Source organism: Phyllostomus discolor, chromosome 4, assembly GCF_004126475.2.
Source record: "Phyllostomus discolor isolate MPI-MPIP mPhyDis1 chromosome 4, mPhyDis1.pri.v3, whole genome shotgun sequence".
In the NCBI taxonomy this organism is placed as follows: domain Eukaryota; kingdom Metazoa; phylum Chordata; class Mammalia; order Chiroptera; family Phyllostomidae; genus Phyllostomus; species Phyllostomus discolor.
In genome coordinates, this window is record NC_040906.2 from 94,004,160 (window position 1) to 94,025,877 (window position 21,718).

The following is a 21,718-nucleotide window of genomic DNA, read 5'->3' on the forward strand; positions in this document are numbered from 1 at the left end:
AGGTAGTATAAACAAGTGAAGTGTACATGAATGAGAATATATTAAAAATGATGAGCACCAAGGTTAACTATAGAGGGAATGACCTATTTCATGAGCCATTGTTTGCCTGAAAAAATGTCATCTCATATGCCAATATTGCCAGATCTTTCAAGTTTTTAAGATGGAAAAAAAAGAGAAATATGGATTTCTGTGTAAAATTTTGCACTTTTTAAAATATTTAAATAATGACAACTAATTCTTTTTTGAAATTTTTGGTCAGTAGTTGAACCAACACCACAAGGGTCAATCTGAACACATCTTTGTGGGGAATGGATTAATATTTTGGAGTTAAATTCTTTAAACACAAAGACCAAGGCAATGTCTTTTCGATCTATCTCACTTTGGCAAAATGATGCAGCTTTCTTTGATTGTTTTTCCTACTTCACAATAACATAAATAGATCTTAAATTATCCCAGGACATAAGCATTTCAATAGTAAGTCTGAACCAGCTGCAACACCATATTTAGCTTTTCACATTTCTTTCCATAAGCTTTAAAGATGATTCTTCAACTGAAAAGTTGAGAAAGATTGAAAATAGGTCACATCCTAAGCAGATGGTTACAGAGTACTTCATGCAAATACCAAAAACTGCGGGTCAGTTTCTGCATGAAAAATAAAAATATTAAGTCGATATTCTTGTGTTTTGGGAGTACACTGGGGACTCTCTCATCATCTCTTTCAGTTATGTGCTATTCCTGTGAGCACAGTGTTGTGCATGTTTTGTATCATATATTTCATTATAGCCATCAGGTAGGAAAAATATTTTAGACATGCAGTGACAATGACGATGTTAAAGAGATTGCTATTATGAGAATGAAAACTTCTAACTGGACTGAAGAAACAAGTCAGCTACATTAGCCATTGGACTGATATGCCCAATATATAATCATGACTTTTCTCCATTTTTCACTCATAGCTCACGAATTCAGTATAAGGCTGTATTACATAAGCCATTATTAATTGTAGAGAAGTTTCACTGTTGCCTAACTAGCATCTGTTCTCTTTTTTAAATGTTCTTAATAGCATTTTGACTTTTCTTAGGTGTTTTTCTCTACTTCCTTTTGCATGACTAAAATGATTTGAGTGAGATTAATTCCACCCAAGCTGCATAGATGGAGTTGATCTTTATATACTGAGCAATATAGAGAATCTCATCTTCATAGTAATCATCTCAGGAATGTTGTGAGGTAGGAAAGAGAGTATAACAGTTTGGGGAGTAGGAGGTAAGGTTGAGGTAAGAAGAATTATGGTATGTAAAAAAGTGAATTCTGTCCAATATGATTGGAATACATATAGTAAAGAACAGTGAAACAAAACAAAACTAGAGCTATAGACACAACCTAGAACTTGCAAATCATTGCAGACAAGGAAAAAAAAAGATTGAGACTTTATCCTAATGTGGTATAATTGATTAATTTCAAGCAAGTGACTGGCATAGTCATATTTGTGTTTTTAAAACATCATCTTGTTTCTGTGTGGAGAATGAACGAGAGGGGAGGGGAGGTGCCTTGGCTGTAGACAGACCAATTAAGAGGCTATTGCAGCAATCCAGGTGAAAGATGATAAAGATTCTGACTTGTGTGGTTGTAGAGATGGAATTAATAGGCATGATCAAGTGGCATACAGATGTTTTGACTCCCACAAGTCAATACTTATAAAAGTATCACAGGGGTGGTAGATAGGTTTGTAAGATTTCAGTGACAGAAAAGACCATCTTTAAGTGAAGGGATAAGGAGCCAATGTATAGGAATTGAGATTTTGGGGCTGGCTAAACTTTGAAGAATAAACAATATGATTAAAAAAGATGGAGGTCAGAGAAGCAACATCTGTGAGCAGTTAGTAAAACTGGAAAAGACAAAAACTACTGGGCAGGGTAAAGAGTAATCACACACATTTGGACACAAAAGGAACACTTAATACAAATATAAAAAACAATGTCAGAAATCCTCAGTTGTGGGTTTATTGTGTTGGTTTTGATACAAGGTAGACTCATTTGTACATTATTCAACAGAAGACACTGGACCATGCAAGGTTTTCAGGATATCAGTTTATTCAAAGTTATACTTTACTAGTATGGATCTGCAGTAGTAAGGACATGGCTTGTAGAGTCCCAGCTGAGAAGGGGACTAACAGGGCCTGAGTAAGTCTGTGTAGTGGAAATGCAGAGGAAGCATTAGCTGGGTTTGTTGATATCAAAACATAACTAGATAAGTGGTAGTGATGACAGGACAAAGATTAACTGTGGCTTTTCATTTTGTTAGTAATATGGATATTGATAACATTAATTAAAAAAGAGAAAGCCAAAGAACTTATGCATACATATGACCAATGGGCATGAACAATGGTGTGGAAATCACCTGAGGGAGTGGGAGGTGCTCAGTGGAGGAACCGCAAATGGGGGAAACTTGGGACAACTGTAATAGCATAGTCAATAAAATATAATTTAAAAATAAAAAGAAAAATCAAGCCCTGGCTGGTGTGGCTTAGTATATTGAATGCCAGCCTGTGAACCAAAAGGTTGCTGGTTCTATTCCCAGTCAGGACACATGCCTGGGTTGCAGGCCAGGTCCCCAGTAGGGGGTGTGAAAGGTAACCACACATTGATGTTTCTCTCCCTTTCTATTTTCCTCCTTTTTTCCTCTCTCTAAAAATAAATAAATACAATTAAAAAAGAAAGATCAAGAAAATATTATATTTTGGTGAAAGAATAATAATTGTATAAATACTTTAAATGCTATGCTGTCATTGCCATATTTCCATAGAATCAAGTAAAACTAATTGTGACTGAGATGGGAACAGATATTATTTCCAAATGAGTATACAAGTTCTTCAAAGTGCAAATGTGTTTATACTGTGGACACATCAAACCTGGGTATGCTATTTATTGATGGCTATTTTTACATGTTAATTACTGACCTCCCTCCACCATCCACCATTAGATGGTATATTTATGGAGGCCAGGAATTGTGTCTTCTTTATAATGATTAATGTTTGAAAATTTAAAGGGTCTTCAGATCTGTTGAATAAGTAGCAAAAGCCTCTGATACAAAGTTCCTCATGACATCATTGACTTTTCTATACTGGGGTTTGAAGAAGATCCCCTCACATAATGTCTCTCTCTGTGCTTCAGATCCTATTTTGTCTACTTCACTGACTCCCTCATCACCTCACCCTTGCATGTATTTTCAGCATAATGCCAGCAAAAGCAGTTCTGCTGGACTCCGGTTAACTAAGGAGTCATCAGAAACCTTTCTTTCATTCTCTATTGATTATGCTTTATTCCACTTTCTTGGTTTCTAAGAAGAATCTAATGTATAGAAGATCCAAGAAAATTTAAACATCTAAATTGTGATTTTAAAAAAAAGCATGAAAAACAAAGGAACTAGAATAGACGATTATAACCTTCAGCACATTTCCTCCAGATTTTCTATTGTAGCTTTCTAAATTTCAGGTACTTTTGAACTTATAATTTAATTCTTCCTGCATAACTGATATTTTTGTTAGCTTTGCTCAAACTAATCAAGATTTTATTGTATAAAAGTTAAAATGACATTTATTTGAGTACTATTTTCAAGTCTAATTGGGTTAGTAAGTAAAATGCATTTAAACAATGAAACAGAGAGATTTTATTTTAATAAGCAAAGATTTCAACTCTACTCAAGACTATTAGAAAAGTGCTTTTCTTACCTGTAAAGAAATATAAAACATGCCCAATTGTCTAACATTTTGCCATAATAAAACTATTTGTAAGTCATTTTACCATATATATATATATATATATATATATATATATATATATATAAGAGAGAGAGAGAAAATTATATATGATATGGACTTATGAAGCATTAAAAATGTCAAATAAGACACCATTTTTTTTTAATATAAGCTACCACTATACCATGGAAGCCTTAAATAGTCCCATGTACAAAGGGATTTTTCAAAGATCCTGAAGTTCTAATAAAAAAAGATTTCAGTGCTATAACTCTTCAAAAGCATCCTTCCAAATTGGCTTTATACATTGAAGCCAGAGAGCTTTTATAATAGTTCTCCAATTATTTAACAAAATGAAAGATAAAGAATGACTTCACTGAGAATTTTATAGTAAGTTATCATTCATGTTTTATTTAGATTTTTTTTTCCTTTGGGACAATACTGGGATGGAAATGAATACAAGATGACACTTGGTGTCAGGGATAAAGGGTAGAACGGAGAGCTTAAAATGAGTCAAGGAAAGAATACCAGATTACAAGCTTCTCAAAGGTTAGGATCATGGCTTTTAAAGATTTCATGTTGATTCTTCATCAAGCTTAGCAGATATTGCTTCTATTAGTGAGACCCCCATAATCAATGTTCAAACTAAATTGCACTTATACATCTGTTGAAGCCACAATGTTGTAAGTGGAAAAGGAGGACTTGAAAAAAACCTGTAGTCCAACAATAGTGAAAGATGCAAAATGTCTGTCTTCCCTGACATATTCATATTGTCCAGTATGCCATCCAACTTTGCCAGGTCTTTCAAAGGTTTTAGACTTTTAGTTCCTCATGTTACACTCCCCAGTGCTTAACTATCTCCAAAGAAAGGAGCTGAATACAGGTGTTAGAGTTAGTCTTTGAGAGGTTCATTATCAGTGTTTTTCTTTTTATCCTATCCCACACCCATATTTTATCAGGGCCATGATTATTTAATTCATACTAGTGATACTAGCTAATCTTCTTTGTTACAACTTCCAGAATGCAAAACAAAAAAAGGATTTGGAGTGTTGAAGGAAAAACAGAATATGGAGAACAGGAAAGGAATGAAATACATCCATTCCATTACAAAGGAACTATGGATTTGTTAAAGATTTTGCTTTATCCAGATTGAAGACACCTACAAAATGATCTACATATATGAAGAAAATGTATATAAATACACATATGTACACACAATATACATACTTAACATTGGATTAGAGCAGAACTTAATAATCAATGTACATGTTACATCTTAACCAAAGAAATGTTCATCTGACTGTAACCAGCCTCTATGGTAGGTCCTGGCCATTTTACCTTGAATAGAAGATAGGTAAGGGAGGGAATGGAACCCATCTGTGCCACAGCTTCCCAAAGTGAAAACTTAAAGAAAATGTTACCAAACCCCAGTGCAGACTACCTTAGGTCCAAGAGGTGACTCATATCTCTAGGGGTTGCTCAGAACTTCTTCTTGCCCCCTTTTCTACTTCCTCATATAAAGGGTATTAGCAAGGTCAAGAAAGGATTGGAAAAGCTCTGAGTACCAAACAGGAAAACATAGAAAATATAGGACCAGGCACCAACTTTTACTGCTGGTCTTGAGTTGAAGAGTGGAAAGCAGACTGTAGTTTCCTGTCATCTTGAAAAGCTCTTTGGAAATACAGGTGCCATGCCAAGGCAAACAATCTCAAATAATATGCAGCTTTGCCTGCTATAAAAAAATTCATGCACTCTTTGCAAATCTGTTAAGTGATTGAGGATTTGCTTTGCTTGGTATAAAAATCTCACATACTAGCATATGAAATATAGTCGATAACATTGTAATAACTATGTATGGTGTCAGGGGAGTACTAAATTTATCAAGGAGGAATTACTTCATAAGTTATATAAATTACTGACAACTATGTTGTACACTTGAAACTAATACAATACTGAATGTCGACTATAATTTAAAGAATTAAAAAAACGCTCATGTACTCTTTGTGAGCCTTTAAGTGATTGAGGATTTGGGTATTCGTGATTTTATTTTATCACAATTAACTTCAAAGATGGAAAATATTTAGCAAGCAGATGAACTAAAACCATTTCCACACCTTATTTCCAGAATCCCTGCCACCCTAAATATCTCACTGCTCCATACACATGATGGGGCCTTCTGGGACTCTGGTTCTGTAGAAGCCATGAGACATCTTCCTACTTTATATTTTTAATCCTAGACAATTCCTATTTAGTTATCCACATAAAGTGTTTATGTTTTCTTCTGGGTATTTTCAGCTTTCTCTGACTCTTGAAAACCTTGCTTCCATGTACTATAAATCTTTTATTTATATGAATTTCCCTACTAGAGTGTAAACCTTGCAAGTGAAAGCCAGGAATTATATGTAACTATTTTTATTTATACTTCCTAGCACATTTCCTGATGTTCGATTATACTAAAATGATGAGTAGGTGGAAAAAATGCTATTAGTTTTTGAAATGGATTAAGACACATGTGGCTTTTTCAAACTCCTTTGGGGGGAATTTTCCTTCTTTTCTTGATATGGAATATTTTAAAAAATAATGTTGAGTAAAGTCTTTACTTGAGAATTCAAAAACCCACTATCTAGGTCAAACTCTGCCACTGCCTAGCTTTATGTCATTTGATTTCTCTGAGCCTCATCTTCCTTGGCAATAAATCAAAGTGTTCTCAAGACCCTTCAAACATAAAAATTTTGTCATTTCTTCGTAACTCTACCAGAGCACCTTTTTTTTTTTTTTATCGGAAGGGAAGGCAACAAACATTCATGACAAACTTTCAGTGAACATTCTCTTTTTTATCAAACAGAAAATATGAGATGAAATAAACCAAAAGGAAATAACCCAAAACTCTAACTTCATTTCCAACATTCAATTCACCTCTGGCAGCAAGTGAGGAACATTTTGCACCTGTTCCTATGTTAAGTTCCAACTTATAAGCAGCATATGCTTGAATGTCATATGTTTTGTTGCCCTTAAGGACAGCAAATACAAGTGAAAAATGGGTCTAAATATAATTGGCCTAATTTGGCTTTGACCCTTAAAATGAGCCAGACCTAAACTGAGCCAGACTAAAAGTTTTTAATCAGAGTTCTACTCTTGATCAGAATGAAGTTCTGCTCTTGATCAATTGAATATGAAGTGATAGGATTACAGTTAGATTTTGTGCTGTAATGAATACTGGGGCAGATACAATATAATCCCCTGACGTTTACAACCTTGACCAAACTGTCTTGTATTTCCTATGGCTTCTATCAAGATTATACTTTCACACCTAATTTTTAAAGACTTGTGTTCATAGAAATTAATACAAAGTAAATGGGAAAATTGGCTGCAGTATAAAAGGACCTGAAGAAATAGCAACTGTTCATCTTCATCATATTGTTCATGGATACCTATGTGGCAGGTAGCCTAGTAAATTTAACTATAAAAACAAGATATTAAAACAATAATATCAAACACCTGTAATTCCAGAAAACTGACTATTAATATTGACAATTTCTGAAGAATACTTTAATATTCTAAAATTGAACACCATAAACTAATTTTTATTTTTATTATTGTTTTGTGACATTATAAATGGTTAAGGCACATTTTAATTTGTCAGTTTTCACTGTCTCACACTTTGAGAAAGAAAATGGCATGTGAGAGTGTTCCTTCAGTTTTTGTTTTCTTTAACTATACAGTGGGAGGAAATACTTTGAATTCTTTCAATAATTAATTTTCCTGTTTGAAGATACAATTGTTAAATAAAAAGCCATTTAATATTAATGCCACTCTCACAGCAAGCATTCAAATCAACCTAACTACTACTTTTGCCTACTGACTATTGCTAGGTTTTATCTCTTAATTCTTTGCTATAAGCAGGGAGATAATAATCAGGTGTTGGTTCCCATTGATGATATTGTCTAGAATTGTTTACAGCAGTAGGCACAGTTTCACGCACACCTGCAAGTCATAACTCGTGTTCTTTGATGTACAAGAAATGTGTTCTTTTCACAAAGAGTGACTGAATACCCACTGCTTTCTACTACATCCTAACCATGGTAGGGAAAATAAATGAAAGAAAATAGTGCCTGCTCTCTGGGAGCTTATTCTCAATGGTGGAAATACAGCATATTATGACACTGGCAGGCTTCCAATTACATATTACAGGCCAGATCAGACAGAATTTGTATAGAGAAGCTAGTCTTTAGCTGAAATAAATGAATTTCTATGTATTTGGCTATCTTTTTACCTAAAAGTTTATTGTTATCAGCATGTTCATGACTGAAATTAGGACTCCTGGCTTTTCCTAGCACCAGTTCAATTCAGTTTTCGTGAATAGACACAACTTTAACTGACAAAGCTGTTCATTTACTGAACTGCTTTTGGGCCCTTTCGAAGGAACTCACACCCTTTATTCTTAGACAGAATGAAAGGCTAAGACTAAGCTAAAGTCACATAATTTCCTAAATGAACTGGATTTTCTGACAGGCCCACTTAGTGCTTGCCATTTATCACAATCTAAAAGAACCACAGATATTGTCCAATAAGACTTCATCTCCATTTTCCCTGTCTTCCATGAGACTTTTCTGTGCTGAAGACCTCACCCTGGTACAATGCCCTGTGACTCAGAGGAGACCCCATCTCTGTTCTTCCAGTAAATTGTTAAGACATCTGTGTCCCCTGAGAGAGGTCTGCAGGAATCAGTAGCTCATGGATGATAAAAAAAATTGAATCTGTTTGCTCCCCGCTCATGCCAAATATACATAAAGAGTTGATAAAATCAACACATTTTATAAATGGAGTACAAAATTCATTTACTTGTTTTTAAAGATAAAATTCCAAGATAATTCAAGATAATTTCTATTATGAAGTATTGATTTTTACTAGATACCCACAGAGAAAAGAAACCTTTCAGTCTTCCCTGCTTTTGAAAGTAACGTTATGGGAAACTGTTGAGTGACTATAGTTCTATAACCATTAGAGTTACACTATCACTCCAATTATACTATCTGCGGAGGATAACAGAGGCTTACAAGATCTGTTCCTCTGTTAACCCTAATGCCATCTCATCATGCTTGCTGCCTCCCCCCGCCACAGCCCTAGCCACACTGGGCTTCTGTGCAGCTCCAGACTTCTACTCAGGGCAAATGTCTCCATATTCCCTCCACCTAGGGAGCACTTCCCCAGATACACATGCAATTCTAACATCCTTAACTGTTTGGTCATTTCCTCAAAAATGATTTCAGAAATCACCTCACTGAAAACACACCCTCTTAATTGCATTTCCTTTTGTGTTTTATATTTCCCTGTATACCACTCAGTAACAAAAAGGAACAAACTATTGATAACACATGGCAATTTGGGTGGATCTTAATGGTATTCTACTCAATGAAAAAACAAGTTTATAAACTATATGGTCCCATGTACATACCATCCTGAAAGTAACAAAATTATAGAGATTATAGGAGGGGAGGGAAGGTATGACTATAAAGAAGTAGCCTAAGAGATTTCCTTTGTGGTGACAGAACAGACCTATACCTTAATTACACTGGTGGTGTTGGCCATATGTGAGAAAATTAAATAGAATTATATACAAAGGCATGGCAAAAACGAGTGTATGCAAAAACTGGTAAAATCTGAATAAGATCTATAGTTAACTTAATTTTATTGTGCTGGCAATTTTTGATAAATGTACTATTCCTGGTTTTGATAATGCACTGTTATGCAAGTGCTTACTACCAGGGGAAGCTTGGAGATGGGGGGCTGCAACTTTGTGAGTTTGTATTTAAAAGTAAAAGTAACTAAAAGGTGAAATTAAAAAGTTATCTCTAGCACTTAGCACTATCTAACATGCTATATAATATATTTTTAAATTCTCTACCTCTCAGTATGCAAGCTCCACGTGGACAATGAATTCTCACTGGTTTTTTTTCATGCTATAATCATGGCACATAGACCAATTATGAGCACACAGTAAGCTTTCTATGAATAGTTACTGAATAAGTTTATGATTAATGAATATACCTTACTGTTAAAATGATTTTAACATTGTGATTAATATCATGACCTTTGATTTTGATCCCAGTTCTGCTATTATCTAGAAGGTCTTAATCAAATCTCTTGAACTTTTTATTCAATTTTTTCATCCAAAAAGTAATAATGTTTAAAAGGTTAAATTAAAAAAAAACAGTAATATAGAGCTGCAGGAAGTATTACTTGAGATAAATTCTTGGAAACAAATACAGTAATATGCCTCAGTAACCCTTAACAATTAATATCATTTGACATAGTGATTTATCAGAAATGTGGACATACTTTTAAGTGCAAGGATGTTCATCATGACATTATTATATAGTAGGGAAATATGAAATAACCTAAATGTACAACAATAGAATAAAGGTCTCTATGTCTCGACATACTGTACATACTAGGAGCATTTTTCTGAAAACACAGACCTCCTTCTATTTTATAAATGAGTAAGAACTACAGATCTAATCCACAAGTCAGTTACTCAGATTTTAAATTTCTATTCTTTTTTAACATTGTGACTATCAACAACATTCATTATTTAGAATAATTCCCCTTTCACACTATCTTTTGCAAGTGGTTGCATTTTGTATTACATCTATAAATGCAAAAATAATTGTCAATTAAAAGGGAGAGTAAGTGAGCATTCATTCCATTATTTTGGTCTCAATGCATTATTTAATATGCAAATAAAGTTTTTTTTAAATTATTAATAAAATGCCCCACTCCCAGCATGTGTTATTATATATGATAGGCATATATATTGGGTAAAATTAAATTGCAAAGAAAAAAATTTAAAAAAGATTGTTTTTGAACTCCATGTATAAGGAAAAGTAATAATGAAAAATCATACCCCTATATCAAAAATTATTAATGCTTTTGCATTGGAAATATTGTAGGAAGAATTTTTTCTATTCAGAAAGAAAAATGATTAAAATCATTATCAATGAGACACTTCATAAATTTAAGAGCATAATTATAGGTGCAAAAACTAATTTAAGGTGAAAAATTATACATGAAGAACCTTAATTATTTAATTTGCCTCTTTTATGAAGATCAAATTTCACATAAATACACTGGCTTTTTATCATCTCTGAAAAGTATGATGACATTCTTATTTTGAAACAGGATATTGAAAGGATGTTAATAAGAACCAGGGTTGATACATACGAGGTCTACCTGGAAAAAGTCCAACCATTGTTAATATAAAGAGAGCAGTTTGGGTGACATGACTGTAACCTGGCACCTAAGGAGAGTGAACTGGAATGTGCATGCATGAATAATGACACCTTCATGGTACTAGTCAGTGGGGGTGGTAGACGCCAGTGAGTGAGCGTGTACTGTGTATCCACCACATTCAAAATGACTGAGCAAATAGAATAATGAATATGCATCTAATTTTGCATTAAGCTTGAACATCCCTCCTCAGAAATCATTCGGATGATTCTCAGAAGGTCACATCTATGGGCAACTGGTGATTGGCAGCTTTGTCACGACGATGTGCTTGCTCATGCACCATTTCTCCTGCAGAGTTGTTTGGTTAAACATCAAATCACCCAAGTGACTTAGGCCCCCTACAGCCCATATTTGGCATCCTGTGACTTCTTCTGGCTTTTCCCAAAACTAAAATCACCTTTGAAAGGGGAGAGATTTCAGATATCAATGAGATTCAAGAAAATAGGATGTAGCAGCTTATGGTGATTGGGAAAACTGTGTGAGGTCCCCAGGTGCCTACTTTGAAGGGGACTGAGGCACCATTTGTCCTATGTACAATGTTTCTTGTATCTTGTATCTTCTTCAATAAGATACAAGATACATGTTACTTGCCTCTATTTTTCATAGTACATGGCTATTTACTTTCTGGGCAGACCTCTTATATCTTTTCAAAATAGTGTTTTTGGGTTTCTGCAGATATATACCCAGAAGTGGGATTGCTGGATCATAAGGTAGTTGTATTTAAAAAAAAATTTGAGGACACTTCATACTGTTTTTCATAGTGACTACACCAATTTGGAATCCCATCAACTGTCCACAAAGGTCTGCTTTCGTCCTCATCCTCACCAACAAGTTTGTTAATTTATTGGTGATAGCCATTCTGACAGGTATGACAGGATATCTCATTGTGGTTTTTATTTACATTTCTCTGATGATTAGTCACATTGCCATTTTTTCATATGTCTATTGGTCATCTATGCCATCTGTATGTCCTCTTTGGAGAAGTGTCTATTCAAGTCCTCTGCCCATTTTTTAAATTAAGTCTTTTATTTTTTCAGTGTTGAGTTATATGTGTTCTCTATAAATTTTGATATTATCCAATCCCTAATTGAATTTAATATTACTGAATATTTTCTCTTACTCAGTACTTTTTTCATTTTGTTGATGCCTTTCTTTGCTGGGAAAAAAAAACATTTAGCTTGATGTAGTTTCATTTATTTTTTATTTTGTTTTCCTTACCCAAGGAGATATATAAAAATCTTGATAAGAAGAAAGTCAGAGATTTTACTGCCTATGTTTTCTTTTAGAAATTTTATGTTATCATGTCTTACATTAAAGCTTTAATCTATTTTGAGATTATATTAATTACAGCATTATCTATAATAGCCAAGATGTGGAAGCAATTCAAGTGTCCATCAGTTAACTAGTGGATAAAGAAAATGCAGTACATATATACATGGAATATTCCTCAATCAGAAAAAATTAAATCTTACCAGTTGTGACAACATAGATATACCTATGCAGAATTATGTTCGGTAAAATAAGTCAGAGAAAAAAAATACTATGTAGTTTCACTTATATGTGGAATCTAAAGAACAAAGTATATAAACAAAGAAAACAGAAACAGACTCGTAGATACAGAGAACAAACTGCAGGTTGCCAGATGAGAGGGGAGTTGAGGGCTTGGGTAATAAATGTGTAAGGTTTAAGAAATACTTATCAGTAGTTACAAAATAGTCACAGGGATGTAAAATACAGCTTATGAAATACAGTTAATTATATTGTAATCACTATGTATAGTGCCAGGTGGGCAAAGAATTATCAAGGGGAACACTAAAAATTTTATGCTTGCCTAACCACTATCATGTACAACTGAAATGGATACAGAATAATATTGATTATTAACTGTAATTTAAAAAATAAAATCAAAAATAAAAATTTTTAAAAAGCAGGGAAGTAGTGAAGTTTTGCCTCTCACCCCCCCAAACATTCTCTTATTGGAAAAACAAACAAATGACAATAGTGTGCACCTGCATGCTTCTTTGTGTCAGGGATGCTACGCAGATTAAGCTCCAGTTAGAGTATTAAATGAACTAAAAGGCACAAGGGTAGAAAACTGTGTACAAATTTAAAATAAATATAATTAAACATAAATAAAACTAAGTATTATTGTGCTATATTCCATTATGTTTCAGATACACTGGATTAAATCTCATATAAACAAAAATTTTGCTCTTAAAAATGAAGTCTCAGTTTGTTTACCATAAGCCTTGGTCATTTTCTGCCTGAGTTTTTTAAAAATATTTTATACATTTATTTTTAGAGAGAGAGGAAGGGAAAGAAAAGGAGAGGGAGAGAAACATCAATGTGTAGTCTCTCACGTGGCCTTCACTAGGGATTCGGCCCACAACAAAAGCATGTGTCCTGACTGGCAATTGAACCTGTGACTCTGGTTCACAGCCCACACTCAATCCACTGAGCTACACCAGCTAGGGCTCTGGCTGAGATCTTTTAAAGAGTCATAGCTTCAGCCCTGGTTGGGTAGCTCAGTTCGTTAGAGCACTGTCCCAGTACACCAAGGTTGCACATACAATCCCTGGTCAGGGCACAGACAAGAGTCAACCAATAAATGCATAAATAAATGGAGCAACAAATCCATGTTTCTCTCCCTTCCCATCTCTCTCTCTCAAAAAATAGTGAGAAAAAATTAAAAAATTCACTACTACAGATATAGTGCCAACAATAAAAATATAATTAAGAAAAATAGAGACTGCCCTGGCTGGCATAGCTCAGTGGATTGAGTGAGGGCTGCGAACCAAAATGCCGCAGGTTCGATTCCCAGTTAGGGTACATGCCTGGGTTGCAGGCCATGACCCCCAGCAACCGCACATTGATGTTTCTCTCTCTTTCTCTTTCTCCCTCCCTTCCCTCTCTAAAAATAAATGGATAAAATCTTTAAAAAAAATAGAGACTGAAAAGAAGTCTTACCATGAAAAATAAATAAATAAATGGAAAGTCATGCTTCATTATTGCAATTATATTCTCTACTCCCTCTTTCTTCAGAAATGCTAAAGTCTTTTCCATTTGGCTAATCATGAGGCAACTTACGCCACACATTATCTTTGAGCTGGTTAAATACCAACACACAAAGTCTAACTGCTTTTCTTTTTAAAATAGGCAACACAAAAACAATTGTAAGTTGATTGGTGTAAACACCATTTAGAAGCCATACGTTATTTCTTGCCATAATCAGAAAATACTACTTCTGAATTTCTTTTTATGTGTGCATATTATATGTGCTTATTTGTTTCCTCTTGAAGTTTTCTATTTCAGTGAGAATTATCATTGTTACTGTTCCCTGAAAAGTTACCTTGTATTTGATCCTTTTCAAAATGTTTACAATTAAATAAAGCAAATTCCACTGCTCTTGTTTGAAATCTCTAGCAAGAATAGTCAGAGACTGTATATTCTGCAAGATTTCAAACTTGACATATTAGTTGGAGAGTTATACATCTCTTCCTGTGTTTATGGTATAATGTGTTTCAGGGGGAAAACTGTTATCTTTCTTGGATTAATGAAAGGCTTTGAAATATAACTTATCCTAACACAATGCCTCTGATGAACAGTTATCCATTTACCTTTTGGAAATTTCTAAAGAAAGTAGATGCTGCCCTCACAGGGGCCTCTGACTTGTTGAACAAGGGATTGTTAGAAAGGCCTTTTTCATGCTGAAACAAAATCTGACTTCATGATGCCATTTAATACCATTGGCCTTAGTTTTACTTAGAGAAATACATCTAATTTCTATTTGCTATGATAGCTCTACAATACTCAACATACCTATAATTCTCCCTATATTTTTCCAAGTTTTCTCTTCCCATAACTACATATCTAACTGCTTCATTATCATTTCTAAATATTTGAGAATTATTCTTGTCTCCTATACCATACTCCAGTTGGGTACAGGATCTCAGGTGTTTTCCAGTTACCACTCAGGGTGCTGGGCATTGATGAACACGCTGAGCACACCAGCAACAGAAATATAATGTTAGCCCTACATAGTTAGGTTTAAATTTTGTAGGCATAGTAATACAAAACAAAACAGGTTAAAACAATTACTAATATATTTACTTAATATATACAAATGCATATTATAAATTATTCATTATTAATATTTTACATTTTTTACTAAGCCTTCAAAATCCAGAGTATTTATTTTTATACTTACAGAACAACTCAAATTAAACTAACCATATTTCAAGGATTCAACAGCCACATGTGGCCAGTGGCTGCAGTTCTAGATAATTTAATTTTATTAAGTTGGCCTAGAAACATTTCAGTGTTTTTAAGGTCCACACAACAGTCTAAGTTTACACTGAGTTTATAGTCAATAAAATAGGTTGGCATAGCAGTGATTATCCCAAGAACCATGTTTTATATGCAACACAGGTGTTGGCTTGAACCAGCATTCCTGTCCCTAGATTGTTTGGAATTTTGATTCTGTAGTCTACTAATTCAACTCTTGATTCCAATTTGCTCATTCAAAACTTTTAAAGTATTCTTTATTTATTTAAAATAGGATTAATCCTACTGAACAGGAAAGAACCATGAAAATAATAAAAGTTGTGATATATTGATAGAGACTCATACATCATATTAATTAATTAATCACTGGCTAGTTAGCCAACTTTAAAGCCACCTAACTTCATGGGCACTCAGCATGTAATCACTTACTACCATGTTTTCATGATGTACTATCCAAAGAGTTCATGCAATTCAATTCCTTCATTTCAGGCTCTGTGACAGCCAATGACTCAATTCCTGGTTTTCATGGCCTAGTGTCCTCCCCTCCAACCTGGAATCACAGCAGCCCCTGTGTGACTAGAAAACCATAGTGGCAGTGAAGGTTTATGAGTCCCAACCTTGTGTCAAAAAAAGGCACTGAAGAATACTCCTGCTTCTTTCTGTCACACACTCTAGGAGAATCTAGCTGCTGTGCCATAAGGACATCAACAGCCTCATGGAGAGGTTCGCCTGGAGAAACACTGACGCTGTCTGCACCAGCCAGAATTAACTCACCCGCTGTATGAGTGAGCCACCTTGGGAGCAAATATTCCAGCTTCAGTGAGGTCTCAGACGACTGCAGCTCCAGTGGACACCTGAGAGCAATCATGTAGGGGACCACAGGTGGCAGATGTACACCTAAGTCCTTCCAGAATGCCTGACACACAGAATCCATGATGATGATGGTATTGCTATATGTCACTAAGTTTTGAAGTAATTACACAAGACCTTAACACTATGACAGTATTTTGCTAATATAGTGATTCTCAAAGCATTCTAATGAATCTTATAGACCATTTATCTATAAATGGAACGATATACATATTTCTGACATAAACAAGGCTTGAGTGAGATAATTCAATATATTAACAGTGATTTTTCTCTGAAAGATAAATACAGGTATTCTAATTATCTTCATATTTTTCAGCACTTTCAGATTCTCTATAATAAACATATTGTTTTCAAAATCAAAAGAAAATAAATGCCATGTGTGTGAAATAGTAATAATCTGAGAAATACATTAATAGCTCCTACAAATTGTAAATACTATCTTTCAAAACTTAAGTTTTCTTCCTTCCACTTTTTTTTCTCCTAGGATTCTCCTGCTTTAACAAAAACAAAATTCCAAAATTAATATTAATATCTTTTTTATGCTTTATTACTCCTCTTTAGTAACAAGGAAGTTAACTAGGAAGGCAGTTTAGCAGCAGTTACATAGAACATATAAGTGCATTTGATGGGCTCTGGAAGGCAGGTGGCTCTCAGAGTCAACTTCAAGTTCCATACATTTAAATATAGTCCCTTTGCTATACTTCAGTTTCCCTGAGTTTATTATTAATAGGATTATTTGAAATATTAGTGTACCCAAGTGTATGAATCTTAATAGCTTAGGCAATCCCATGACCAGATCGTCCACACCCTCAGACTTTTTAAATACGTGTCTGTAATTGTAAAGCACTGAAGTATTAAGACCCAGACTTTAATTAGATAATTCACTAGAGAAGAGTTACATTTTCAGGCAGTAATGCATTCAAGATTCATTTTACTGTGATTACTTCTTAGTTAGAATAGATATTTATCATAAGAAGGGGTTGTCTACAGAGCTCAGACCAGTAAAAACATAATCTGAAATGCACACATTTAACGTGAGAGAATATCAGAGCATTAGCTCTGGAGGACATACACTGATACTGCAACTCCAGTATACGTATCATTGATTTGTTCCTTCTATTACACACAATTATTTTTTTAAAGATTTTATTTTTATTTATTTTTAGAGAGGGAAGGAAGGGAGAGGGAGAGAGAAACATCAATCTGCAGTTGCTGGGGACCTGGCCTGCAACCCAGGCATGTGCCCTAACTGGTAATTGAACCTGCGACACTTTGGTTCACAGCCCACGCTCAATCCACTGAGCTATGCCAGCCAGGGTTTATTACACACAATTTTAAAAATTCATTCAGTTTCCACTTTTTATTCAGATAAAGGTTACTCTCATGAAAATTTATGTCTAATTATGCCAAAATAACAGCTAATTTAATTAAAATATCTGATCCCAAACCTAAGACATAAGGAAGTTGACAATGTAAAATAGTTAATTAAACTATTCATTAGTTTATTTATGTATATTGTTAATTTAAATAACAAAAACCAATAAATGACTATTATTTAAATAGTTTGTTTTTAAATACTTGTTTCTACTTGTTCAGCTATAATAAAGAAATGTATATGTAAAACAAAATTGACTTCAAGGATGGTTTAAAATGCAATTGTTAAATATTTCAAATTAACTAATAATTTCCAACATATTAGGATAATATATAAAGTAAACTGGATTTAAATAGCAAATACTATTTATGATTTCACATAACTCAGAATTACAGAAAAATAACTTTTTTCTGATATGGAAAATGTCATATACTAGATTATGATTCTCAACCACAAATATTCTGGCCATCAAGATGTATAATGTCTATACTTCCTCATATTTGAAATGTATATTTTCTTCCTTAAAATATTTTTAAATTTATAGTATTGCCATGCATTCTACAATAATTCAGTTGGCTATTACTGAGAAGTTATGAGAAACAACTTCTAAGAAGGAAATGTAAAAATAAAATGTATAACTAAGTCTGGAGAAATATAATAAGTGCTACCTGAGCATTGAAAATAATAATATGCAATATAAATTACATTTGTTTTGCAGTTAATTAGAACATAGTTGATATTATTTGAAATGAATGGAAAAATAAATATGCCAATATACAGAATAAATGTATGAAGACATGTAAAAGATCTTTCAAAATGACAATATGATCAAAGACTAGGGGCTTTGGCATCAGAACAATGGGATTGTGTCTCAGCTCTGCAACTGTGAATGGGGTCCTTACCTTAGCATCTCTAAGTCTCCTACCTCTGCAAAAATATCACTAACAAAGAAGCAAAGACTTGGGAGGTTTAAATTGACAATCGCATTTCCCACATAAGAAATATGATATGAGTATTCAACAAAGGCTTGCTCCCTCTACTACAGTCTCTTTTTAAAATAATTGCTAAAGGAGAAACAAGGTAATGATAGAAATGGGATAATTAAATAAATAATCCAAAGCCTAAATCTTTTATTTATATAAATCCACACATTTTTTTTACAGTCCAATCAGCAGTAGAATGGATAAACTGTGGAATAGGTAGTGGAATTTCTTATAGTAGGAAAAGTGAGTTAGGGACTATTCAACTATTAAACTGATAAGAACAGATACTACACTTGCTCTTAGCCAAAAGGTTGAGACACAGTATCCAGCTATGGAGCAATATGGATATATTTCACAAACTTATGCTGACAAGAAGACATAAAATAATATATACTATATGAATCCAACTATCTTTCTATGTATGTATGTATGTATGTATGTATCCATCTATCTAAACTATGTAAACAGACAAAACTAATCTAAGCTGTTAAAAGCTTGACCAGTGTTAGCCCTGTGGTAAGTGGTGACTGGAAAGTAATGTTTTGTTTCTTCATCTGGATGATGGTTACAGGGATATATTCAGTTTTTAAATATTCATAAGGCATTCTTCATAATATGTGCATTTGTATGCGTGTTAACACTTCAACCATAAATTTAAGTATGAATAGCTTAAACATAAACTCACATATTTGGCTCCAAATTCCATTCACTACTCACTAAATCACATATAATTATAACATGACAGATTAAGCATCAATCTGAAAGGGCAAATGAGGCCAGACCTGTGTCCAAGTCCAGAAAGGAACAGTTGGACATTAAATCCAGGATCAACTTATTTTGAAACACTAAAGAAAAATATTAAATAACATATGATCTCAATTTCAACTGGAACCTAATCAACAAAAGAAAACAGCAAGCAAAATATAACCAGAGTCACTGAAATTAAGAACCTGACAGTAACCAGAGAGGATGTGGGAGGGGATAATGGGGGAAGGGGGGAAGGGTTTTCAGAAACAACTATAAAGAACACATGGACAAAACCAAGGGGGGATGGAAGCAAGAGAGGGAGGTGGAGATGGCGGGGTAGGGGAAAGTGGTGGGGGATAAATGCAGACAACTGCAATTGAATAAAAATAAAATAATTTTATTTATTTTTCTTTCTTAAATTTTATTTTAATTGTTGTTCAAGTACAATTTTCTATCCTTTACTCCCATCCTAGACCACCCACCCAGCCCTCCCCACCTCCCTCTCACTTCAATCCCCCCTAGTTTTTGTCCATGTGTCCTTTATACTTGTTCCCATAAACCCTTTCCCTTTTCCCCTGAAATTCCCTCCCCTCTCCCCTCTGGACACTGTCAGCCTGTTCTCTATTTCAGTGTCTTTGGTTATATTTCGCTTGTTTCTTTGTTTTGTTGTTTAGATTCCTGTTAAAGGTGTACATTTACACAATGGAATTCTATGCAGCAGAAAGAAAGAAGGAGCTCCTACCCTTGTGACAGCATGGATGGAACTGGAAAGCATTATGCTAAGTGAAAATAAAATAATTTTTAAAAAGAAAGAAAAATACTAGTATATCATTTGCCTTATATGGTATTGTTTTTCTAAATCATTGTCATACACATAGTTCATTCAGTTCTGGCCACTTAGGTCTTTTGTCAGATAAAACACTTGGATTTTACGAAGGCAGACCCTCAGCCCTGGCTAGTGTGACTCAATAGATTGAGTGCCAGCCTGGGAACCAAAGGGTTGCTGGTTAGGTTCCCAATCAGGACACATGCCTGGGTTGTGGGCCAGGTCTCCAGTAAGGAGTGCATGAAGGCAACCACACAATGATGTTTCTCTCCCTCTCTTCCTCCCTCCCTTCCCCTCTGTAAAAAATAAATAAAATAAATTGAAAAAAAAAAGTATATAAGGGAGTTACAACTTCCTGCTTTGCAACACATGGTTTGCACCGTGCGTGGATCACCCTACCTTTGAATAAAGGCGCGTCAGACATCCCCACAGCTCCACAAAGTTTCTTCCATCTGCCTGAATCCTGTGTGAATTTGTCCGCCCTTGAACGGTGGTAACACAGTGCTGGTTGCCAGGAATGCTAGAATGGTGGATCCCCAAGACTGTGAGAATCAACCTCACATGCATGCTGGGGATTGGGCACTGTGCCTTGTAAGTGCTCCACCACTTTGGGTGGGTTACATGAGTACTCTGTCACGGGGAATGACTGGAATGAGTGGTCCACCATAGGAGATGAGTCATGTGGTTGTTACGCCATTTTGGCTCTAGGCAATTTGGTGGGCTATATGCACCCTCTGAGCTATGTACCACATAGGCACCATACCAGTCAGGTTCTCTGCATAACTTTTGATAGGGACAGCTCTGGTTCTGAGGGCCATGAATTAGGGTTCAAGGGGGACCATGTGAGTTCTAAACTGGGGTCCAATGATGGGCATTTGAGCTTGGAAGGCCACGGACCAATGTCTGACAGGAACAGCTCTGGTAGCCAGGAACAGCACTTTAAGTGTGAGCTGTCTGAGCTCAAGAGAACCAGTGAGGAAATGGATCTGGAAAAGAGACAGACTCTAAGAGGGGGTGGGGATCACCCAAGCTTTAAGAGGCTACTGTGCAGAGGTCACTGTTTGGTCCTTCAGCCCCACATATGGTTCCCCAAAGAAGCTCTATGGCTAGGATTGAGTGAAGAGCAGCAGAGTTCTAAAGTGCCATAGCACCAGTTGGCAGAAGATGAGATCCCAATACATGCTTGGGAGATGAAGCTGTGGGTTCAAGTGTTGCTTGTATGTTTCCAATTAGCCAACACTTTTCTGGTTATACCATGTAGCCTATACTGGTCTGGTAAAAGTTATCCTGTGTTGGCTCCTAAAGGGGACCCTCCGGGTAAAATTTTAGAGGACTGAGTAGGTACAGCCATTTTCCAATGTTAGGAAAAATTGGCTTTCTATTGCAACATTGTATGGCCCATGTATATTTTGGACTATGGGGAAAGATGGATGGACCATGTATGGTTCCCTAAATTGCAATACCATCATGGAGTTGGAACTATATTGCATATCATTAGGGAAGTGGAATGAGATCCCACATGTTGAGGCATTCAGATCATTGCACAATAAGATGTTTGCAGGGTCTAGATTTCAGCAGTTGCAGGATGTCATTGG

At 34.9% G+C, this 21,718-nt stretch overlaps 1 protein-coding gene and 1 pseudogene across 3 annotated transcripts in view; both read right to left on the bottom strand.

Annotated features, from left to right (window-relative positions):
- DPP10 (dipeptidyl peptidase like 10) overlaps window positions 1-21,718 on the bottom strand; it is a 715,100-nt gene that overhangs the window by 338,125 nt on the left and 355,257 nt on the right. The window lies entirely within an intron of this gene.
- Window positions 18,762-18,873, bottom strand: LOC114495714 (annotated as a pseudogene).